Raw genomic sequence first — 10,743 nt, forward strand, 5'->3', positions numbered from 1 at the left:
CGCATGCGCGAGTCGCGCTTCACTCCCGGAGTGGACAGGCAATCTCCACGTGTCCCAGGAGATCGCCTAGAGGGAGGGGCCGCCTAAGGTGAAAGGAGGAGCCGCCTTGGCGGTCCCTGGGCGGAAAGAGGAAGTGGGACAGGAAGTCCCCCTCCTAATGAAGCCCCCATTCCCCCCCCCCAAAAAAATACAAATGTGGCATGTAAGGGGGCAAGGAGTGCTTAAAGCGGAAGTTCCATTTTTGGGTGGAACTCTGCTTTAAAGACAAATAGCCTGTTCACTTTGCAAGATAAGTTGCACAGTTTGCTGTTTTTTTGTTTTACTTGCATGTGATTGGGTATTCTTTGCAAAAATTTAATTTCACCGCATCTACTAAGCTCAGGGGATAATTTCCTTGCACGGTGCATTTAAAGTGGTTGTAAAGGTAGAAGGTTTTTTTATCTTAATGCATTCTATGCCCCCCCCTGATTCTTACCTGAGGTCCATCTTGATCCAGCGATGTTGATGTCTCGGCTGCCTGGGACTCCCCTCCTCATCGGCTGAGACAGCAGTGTGGCTCCCACTGCCATCAATCAAAGTCAGTCAGCCAATGAGAGAAAGGGAGTGGGATTGGGCAATGGCTTCATGTCTAAATGGACACAGGGAGCTGTGACTCAGCTTGGGTACCCCCATAGCAAGCTTCTTGATGTGGGGGCACTCAACAGAAGCGAGGGGTCAGGAGTGCCAAAGAGGCACCAGAGAAGAGAAGGATCTGGGCTGTTCTGTGCAAAACCACTGCACAGAGCAGGAAAGTGCAGCGTTTGCTATTTTTAACCAAAAAAAAAAGAGACTTTAGTAGTATCACTTTAAGCCTAGTACAGACTGCTATTTGTTTTCCATTCAACTCAGTGGGCTGAATGAAAAAAAAAACTGACTCTGGTCATTGTCCATTGGCTGAAAGCAGTAATCATGAGCCGGTCAACAAATCTTTTTCGTTTATGCTCCTTTAACAGAAGCAGACCGGCTGCAGTACACATGGGCTGAATGCTGATGCCTTTTGACATTCAGCTCGTGTGTACGGGGCTTTAGTAAGTCGACCCCATTGTATTTATTTTCTGTTTCTTTGTTTTCTTTAAAGTAATATTGAAGTGTTTTTTCTTGTTTTTTTTTTAATAATAAACATGTTATGCTACTCTGTGCAGTGTTTTTTCACCGAGCAGCCCCTAACCTCTTCTTCTCTGAGGCCCTCACTGGCGCTCCTGGCCCCTCCCTCCTGTCGAGTGCCCCTACAGCAAAACAGCTTACTTTGAGGGCACCCAAACAGAGCATGGGTGCCCATTCAGACATGGAGCTGCTGATCAGCTGAGCCCCCTCTCTACTTATTGGCTCATTGACTTTGATTGAAAGCAGCAGTAGCCAATGGCGCCCACAGCTGTCTCAGCCAATGAGGAGGGAAAGTCCCGGACAGCCAAGACTGTCGTGCAACATTGCTGGATCAAGATTAAGCTTAGGTAAGTATTAAGGGGGGCTGAGGGCGGCTGCTGCACACAGAAGGTTTGTTGACTTAATGCAAAGAATGCATTAAGATAAAAAAAAAAAATTCTACCTTTAGAACCACTTTACGGATTTAAATGAAAACATAGCAAGGACAATTCCTGTCAAGGAGGATGCATTTAAAAAATCAGTGCACAAGGCAGTGAAAATCTGGGGCTGAGAAATTTTCTGATGCAGTCCCCCTTTTTGGTACCTTCCCTTGGAGTGTCAGTTGGAATGCTGTAGATGTGTTTTAGTAAAGTAACTAAAAAAGTAAGAAGTAAAGACAAGGGAAAGAGAGGAAGTAGGGCACACTAGGGAGAAATGGTAAACTGAGGATTGAGAGGGTAAGTCCACCGAGAGTGGGTATGAGCCACTCATTGACCAAGCAGAGGGGCCTAGCTATCTAGTTAGGATGGTCAGATGTCAGTAGCAAGTGGGTATAATTTTCAGTCAAAGAGGTCCAAACCCATTCGTCTGTGTTTATTTTCTGGTAGCTATTATTATTTGTTTCTTTTTATGATTGTGCCTAAAATAAAAATTTTCATATAAAGACTGGAAGGGTAAAGTACCCCCATATTTTCTTCTAATTAAAACATTTATACAACCTATTAATCATATGAGTTGTAGGTAACTAATATTTGTTGTGGGGTTCCCTGAAACCTGGAGGCTATTGCAAGGGTTCCAACATACAGTAGTAAAAGGGTAATAAAGGCTGTTCTAGCCAATACACAAGTAACCCTATTTAAAACACAATGCAGCTCACCTAATTTGATAATATAAACCAGTACACTGAAAATATGAACTTATGGATATAATTTGTTAGTATTGCCTATTGCATTATGGCTAAAAAAGCTCCTGAATTAATTATTGTGCACAAATAGAAAAGTTCACATTTTGCATTATGCCATGCAGAACTGAGTCACAGCTGTGGACAGAAAATGGTTGGGCTAGTTGAAAAAAAAAACACATCTTCTTTAAAAAATAAAAGAACCAGTGTAAACCCTTACAACACACTTTCACCTACAGGTAAGCCTAGATTAAGGCTTACCTGTAGGTCCAAGAAATATCTCCTAAACCTACACGGTTTTGGAGATATTTGCCGAAAGAAAGGCACCGCTGTCTACGGCGCATGCGCTGTAGACAGCGGCGCGCAGGCACACTGAGCGCGGCACCGTCAACGACAAAGATGCCGCGCATGGCGGCTCCCGTGCGCATGCGCGGGAGTGACGTCATCGCGGCTTCGCCGAATGACAGCGGCAGAGCAGCGAGACCCACCAAGAAGATGGATGCGCTGGACTACAGGGGACAGCGGTGACATCGCTGGCTCCTGTGTCAGGTAAGTGACACATAATGGACTACTATGCGATGTGATGCCTTTGCAGGGAATGAAAGAGGAAGTAAACTCATCAGGGGTTACTTCCTCTTTAACTTACTTGGGCCTTGTTCAGGGCAAATTCTGTGAGCATGAATAAAGTTCAGATGCTGAATGTGAATCCCAATAAAGTCAATAGGAACAGAATGTTTAAAACACTAATGGCCATTTTATAGCTAATATGCTAAAGCCAGCCATAGATGGTTCTAATCTCAGCCAGTTTAGCAAGGACTGGTCGAGAGTCAAACCGTGTATGGGCAGGCTGATTGTACCCAAGTTGATTGATCACTCAACTTGGGTACAGCCAGCCTGTCCGATTTTCCATGCGATTATTGGCATCAGCTACAGCCACCAGCACTAATCACTGTGTGCTCTCCCAGCGAGAAAGAAAATCACATCATCACACCAATTTTAATTGTGTTTGGTGGGGGGGAATCATTTGTGTAAGGTTTAAAAAGAAACATTAAAATGCAAGAGCATTAAATAATATGCAGGGGGATACATTGACCCTGCCGGTGAAGTAACCCATCTGTATCATGTGTATAACCTACTACAGCCCATATTGAGGGAGTGTGGCTTAGAATGGTTCAGGAGTCAAGACCGGGCACACACTCATCCTCCCTATTTCTACAAGTGTGTTTAATTTGACCACCCCCAACTGCTTTATTCTATTTGTAGAAAGAATGGCCGGGGATTTCATTTATTTTTACCCTTATCCAAGGCAAAGATGTGATATAGATGTTAATAAGGGGACCCCACAAAAAAAAATGGCACAGTATTCCCCCTCTAATTCACATGAGGCAGTTTGGGCCTGGTATACATTTTAAGGGGGAACCCCATGCACAAATAAGAGGCCCGTCCTAGAAATCGACACCAGACCCTTATCTGAGCATACAGCCTGACTGGCCAAGAAATAGGGAAGATGAGTGTGTGCCCGATCTTGACTCCTGAACCATTCTAAGCCACACTCCCTCAATATGGGCCTGTACCTTCCTAGGGGGGACCCAGCTTGCAAAGCACCTTTTCCCCACGTTGAAAAGACCAATGGCCTCTTTCCCATAACCCTGGCCCAGTGGTTGTGGGGGTCTGCTGGCAGGGGGCTTACTGAAATCTGGAAGCCCCCTTTAACAATAAGGGGACACTTAGATACCACCATCACATGTGAATAAGTAAGGCATTCATAGTAACTCAATCACAAAAAAATCTAAAGTGTAAACACAAAGATACAGTATGTTACAAGTTCTTTAATATAAAAAAAAAAAAAAAGTCCCATGATGTACATCTATTGCCAATCAAATCATTCAGCAATGTAGATCTACGTCAGTCTTAATACCAAAACACCCGCTGACGTACCAAAAGAGAAAGCTGAACGCTGACACGCATCTGTTCTCATCACTTCCCTCCTGCTGAATGACAGGCCTGGAGAATGACCAGGGATAACATCATTGCCAATATATTGCCACGTACTATCTATGCCTATGATCAATGATGTTACCTGGGACATCTGCCTCTTTGTTTAGTCATCCACCAGACCTCTCATTTGGGGGGAGTTAAACAATGAGATCAGATATGTGTCAGCAGTCAGCAGGTTTTTTCTTTCAACGGATCAGTGAACGTCACCAATTCACAAATCTGGGAACTGGAGAAAATGCAGAGAAAGGCAACCAAACTCATAGGAGGAATGGAGGAGCTCAGCTATGAGGAAATATTAGAGGAACTGAATGTATTCTTTCTTGAGAAGAGGAAATTAGGGGGAATATGATTCACATGTTAATCTCCCTGGCGGTATGATTAGTTCTGATTTTAGGTGCTGAAAGCGGTACAATTATTTTGCATGGAAATTTGGCCCTTTATATTGTAGGCCTGCAATTCTTAGGAATAACTCTCTTAAATCTGTTCAAACCAGAGTCTAGCAGACATCCCGGGTATGATAAAATTTATAATATAATAAATAATGATAATAAATAATAATAAAAATTATTCAATAATGTAATCAAATCCAAAAACACTGAAATTTGTTAATTTGCAGAATTGTTGCTGTCACTAGATTTAGTGTTTGATGACGAATTTCCCCACAAATCGCTATCGCTCAATTCTGCAAGTGATTATAATTTATTATCGCTGTTTTCTAGCTGGTCTAAAATCAGTTTTGACATAAAGGGACACTTTTTGGTTTCTATGGACAATCTCCAAATTCCGGGCAGAAAAAACAGTATTTATAATATAAAAGTGCATGCAGGGCACTGGACAGACCACTAGGGACAAAGGGGTGTGTAATTTTTTTTTATACAGTACTGTAATCTGTAAAATTACAGTACTGTGTGTGTTTTGTGTGTTTTTACTTTTTTCAATTTGGCACCGATCTCCGCTCCCGTGCACTGTAACGTCGCAGGGAATGGAGCTCAGCGGCACTCGGGCACTGTGTGAATCGAGCGGAGGACAGCTCGATCACACAGCGCGGAGGACATCGCTGGATCCAGGGGACAAGGTAAGTAACATCTCCCTGTATCCTCCCTGTATCCAGTGATGCAATCCCGAGTCTGGCTCGGGGTTACCGCTTATGGTACTGAAATCCCAGCCCGAGCCAGACTCGGGATCACCGCCAGGGAGGTTAAATACATTAAATATGTACATGGTCCATATTGTGAACTTGGTGTTGAGTTATTCACTTGAAGGTCATCACAGAGAACAAGGAGCACGCTGAAGGAAAAGAGATTTAATCTCCAAAATACAGAAAGGTTTCTTCACAGTAAGAGCTGTGGAAATAAGGAATGTACTCCCTCAAGAGTTGGTTTTGTCCAGATCAGTTGATCAGCTTTTAAAAAGGCCTGAATTATTTCCTAAATGTACTTAATATAACTGGATACTGACATTTGCAGGTAGAGTTGATCAAGGGAATATCTGATTGCCTCTCGGGGGATCAGGAAGGATTTTTTACACCATGCTGGGGAAAATTGGTTCATGCTTTGTTGGGGTTTTTTGGCCTTCCTCTGGATCAACTGTGGGTATAGGTTTGTGTTGATAGGATTGTAGCATTTTTCCCCCTTTTATTAGTTGAACTAGATAGACTTTTTCTTTCAACCAGACTAACTATGTAACTATGTCAGGACTGATATGAATCTGCATTGCTGGACTACATGATTTGCAATAGATGTACAACGTGACTTTTTTTCTTTATTAGGACCTATCTTTAACCACTTCAGCCCTGCAAGGATTTGTCCTCTTAATGACCAGGCTATTTTTTGGGATTCAACAGTGCATCACTTTAACCACTTCCCGACCAGCGCACGACGATGTACGTCGACAGCATGGCACGGGCAGGCATATTGGCATACATGTACGTCCAATATTCGTTGCCGCCGTGCCATCGGGAGCGCGCCGCCGGCGGCGCGCTCCCGCGCTGGTCGGGACCCCCGTGAGTCCGGTCGCGGGACCCGCGGACTCGATCGCCGCGGGCATCCCCGCGATCGTCTCACGGAGCGGCCGAATGGAGGAAATGCTGTATAAACAACATTTTCCCATTCTGCCTAGCAACTAGTGACGCTGATCTCTGCTCCATGTGATTGGAGCAGAGATCAGTGTACACTAAATGAAAGCCCAACCCCCCCACAGTTAGTAACACACCCCTAGGAACACTTAACCCCTACACTGCCACCCACTGGTTAACCCTTTCACTGCCAGTGTCATTTACACAGGAATCACTGGATTTATATAGCAGGGATTACTGTATAAATGACAATGGTCCCAAAAATGTGTCAAAAATGTCCGATGGGTCTCCGACAATGTCGCAGTCACAATAAAAATCGCAGATCGCCGCCATTACTAGTAAAAAAAAAAAAAAAAAAAATTATTAATAAAAATGCTATAAAACTATCCCTATTTTGTAAACGCTATAACTTTTGCGCAAACCAATCAATAATCGCTTATTGCGATTTTTTTACCAAAAATATGTAGAAGAATACGTATCGGCCTAAATTGAGGGAAAAAAATGTTTTTTAATATATTTTTGGGGGATATTTATTATAACAAAAAGTAAAAAATAATGCGTTTTTTTCAAAATTGTCGCTCTATTTTTGTTTATAGCGCAAAAAATAAAAACCGCAGGGGTGATCAAATACCACCAAAAGAAAGCTCTATTTGTGGGAAAAAAAGGACGTCAATTTTGTTTGGGAGCCACGTCGCACGACCGCGCAATTGTCAGTTAAAGCGACGCAGTGCCGAATCGCAAAAAGTGGTCTGGTCTTTGACCAGCAAATTGGTCCGGTCTGAAAGTGGTTAACCGACAATTGCACGGTCATGGGACACTGTACAAAAACAAAATTGATGTTCTTTTTTTCCCACAAATAGAGCTTTCTTTTGGTGGTATCTGATCACCTCTGCAGTTTTTATTTTTTGTGATATAAACAAAAAGAGAGTGACAATTAAAAAAATATATATTTTTTTTACTTTCTGCTATAATTCATATCCAAAAAAGAAATAAAATATATATGTATATATATATATATATATATATATATATATATATATATATAAATGAATACATCAATTTAGGCCAATATGTATTCTTCCACATTTTTTTGAAAAAAAATTGCAATAGGTGTATATTGATTGGTTTGCGCAAAAGTTATTGCGTCTACAAACTAGGGGAAAGATTTAGGGACTTTCTTTATTGTTTTTACTGGTAATAGCGGAGATCTGCAATTTTTAGCGGGACTGCAACATTTTGGCAGACAAATCTAACCTCAAATGACACTTTTTGGGGACTAGTGACATTATTACATTGATCAGTGCTAGGGTTGTCCCGATACCGATACTATCAGTATCGGTGCCGATACAGAGTATTTTCAGGAGTGCTTGTACTCGTGCAAATGCTCCAGGTGCCTAGTCCGATACCTGGACACTCAGGAACAATTGGTGCAGCGGGGGGAAAGTTATATTTACTGATCTCCCTGTGTGGCTTTCAATAAAGTAGCTAACAGATGCTTCTCCTCCTCTCCCCTCTCCTTTCTCACCTCTGCGGCTTTCTTCTACTTTATTGAAAGCCAAATAGGGAGATCAGTGATTATAATTTCCCCCGCCGCTGCACTGATCATTCCTGAGTGTCCCCTGTATCCTCCTCCGGCTTCCTTCTGTGTCCTCCTCTGTGCTCCTCTTAGGGCTCCTGCCGTCCCCCGTCCTCCTCCGGTCCCCTTCTGTGTGCCCCTCTGGCCCCCCCTTATTCCTCCGCTCTCCCTCTGTGTGCTCCTCCAGTCCCCCCCCCCCCCCCCCATCCCAGATCTTTAAGGATGGAGAGTAGAGATATGTTGTTTACCGGTTCCTTCCCTTTCCAAATGCACTACTGACTCTGTGCACTCATAAGTGATAGGGATGATCCCAATGCTCGAGATGAACATAAGTTCGACTTGAACATTGCTTGTTTGTTTACTCGCAAACTAACCAAACGTATGGGTCGTTTGTGGCAAATTCGAGAGCCATGGAGCACCCTATAATGCACTGTGAGATCGCATTGCATTGACGGCTGCTGACTCACAGCACACTCGGTTGTGAGAGCTAGTCTTGGCCAAAGGCCAGGGTGCCTTTAGCCAATCATGGCTCAGGGGGCTAAGTCCACACCCCACACTATATAAAGCTGCTTACACGGTGAGCATATATAGTGTTATAATTGAGAGAATGTTAGCTAGAGGCAGTTTAATATATATATATATATTTATTTATACAGTGTAGTCAGTGTAGACAGTCCAGTATTTATATATATAGTGCAGTCTGTGTAGATTATATATACAGTTCAGGCAGTTTAACTTTGGTTCTGGCATAGATTTTAAGGGTAACTCCATGCCATTTTTTTTTACAAATTGGCGTGAGGGCCCCCCAAAATCTATACCAGACTCTATCCGAGTAAGCAGCCTGGCAGGCCAGTAAAGGGGGGGATGAGTGAGCACTCCCCTCCTGAACCATACCAGGCTACTTACCCTCAACATGGGGAGGGTGCTTTGGCGTCCCCCCCAAAGCACCTTGTCCCCATGTTGATGGGGACAAAGGCCTCATCTCCACAACCATGGCCCGTTGATTGTGGGGGTCTGCGAGTGGGGGGCTTATCAGAATCTGATATCAGAATCTCCAGATCCCAGCCCCCCATGTGCATGGCTATGGGGTACCCATTTACCAAAAAAGTGTCAAAAATTAAAAACCACAAAAGACAGTTTTTGATAACTTTATTAAAAAAGAAAAAAAAAGCCCGCTGACTGCTGTCTCTTGGCTGTGACATCTGTTATATAGGCAAGGGAAGCGCCATCCGATGACATAACTAAGTGACCCTGTCCCTTCTGACATCATGTGCCGTCAGAGGGGGCGAGTGGCCCTGCCCTTGCCTATATAACAGCTGTCACAGCGAAAAGACCTCCCATGGAGGCAGAGTATTTTAATTTGTTTTTCTATTTTTCTGGTTCATCGGCAGTGGTATTGATGACGGATGTGCAGCGTGGAACTTCCTTTCTTTTTTAATATAGAAATTGTCAAAAACTGTCTTTTGTGGATTTTACTTTTTGACACTTTTTTGGTGAATAGGTAGGAGTACAATGTACCTGATACCCATTCACATGGGGGGGGGGGGGGGGGTGGGATCTTGTTAAAAGGGGCTTCCAGATTCCGATAAGCCCTTCGCCTGCAGAACCCCACAACCACTGTGTCAGGGTTGTGGGGACGAGGCCTTTCTCTTCATCAACACAGAGACAAGGTGCTTTGGTGGGGATCCCAAAGCACCCTCCCCATGTTGAGGGCATGTGGACTGGTTTGGTTCGGGGGGGGGGGCACTCGCCCGCCTCCCCATCCTGTCCTCCAGGCTGCATGCTAGGATAAGGGTCTGATATACATGCGGCGGATGATCTGTGAGTGTTTAACACTTTACTTTTTTGTGAATGAATAAGGTTACTATGTATTCTTTACATGGGGGAGGGTGGTATCTGGGACCCCCCTTATTGTTAAAGGGGACTTCCATATTCCAATAGGCCAGGGTTGAAGGAAAGAGACTCTTGGCCTCATCAATGTGAAAACAGGGTGCTTTGGTCCTCCCTGGGAAGGTTCCCCCCACATGATGAGGGAGCATGTGGCCTGGTATAGTTTATGCTTTCCTGGCCTTCCAGGCTTGGATAAGGGTCTGGTGAGGATTTTTTGAGGTATACCTTGTGATTTTTTATTTTTGTGTGAGGCTTCTTCTTAAAATTCACTCCAGACCACAATATTTTGGTATGGATTTGTGGGGGAATCACATGCTTTTTGTGTTCATGGGTTTTTTGGGTTCCCTCTTAAAAATCTATACCAACACCTTATCCAAGCATGCAGCCTGACAGACCAGGAAAGGAGGCAACAAGCCTTTCCCCCACCCCACTCCCCCTGAACTTTTCCAGGCTACATATACTCAACATGTACATCCTCAACCTTGCAAGGGGGGACAAAAGTACCCCATTTTCATAAGAACAAGCGTCTCTTTTGTATAACCCTGGGGAATTTGGGGGATCTGTGGGAGGGAGAACACTATTTTGTTTTTTAAGGGTCCCCCTTAAAATTCATGCCAGACATGAAGGGTCTGGCATGAATTAGGGGGACCCCCCACATTGCCCTGTCATTATCTTTACCAACTAATGACAGTGGGAAGTTGTCATATATAATAACGGTAGCAATATTACTATTATACATGCATGATGTTCATCTCCTACCAAATGCGCAAACGTCCTGTGTTTGAACGAATGTCTGAACTGTGAAGGTTTGAACTGAAGTTGTGTTTGGATCATACCTTGAAGAAGAACATCAGTTCCTTTTTAGTGCACATGCATGAGACATGCTGCACATTCAGAATGGCT

The sequence above is a fragment of the Lithobates pipiens genome, unplaced genomic scaffold (assembly GCF_037356315.1).
Source record: "Lithobates pipiens isolate NorthernLeopardFrog02 unplaced genomic scaffold, aLitPip1_a1.2 Scaffold_18, whole genome shotgun sequence".
Lineage (NCBI taxonomy): Eukaryota > Metazoa > Chordata > Amphibia > Anura > Ranidae > Lithobates > Lithobates pipiens.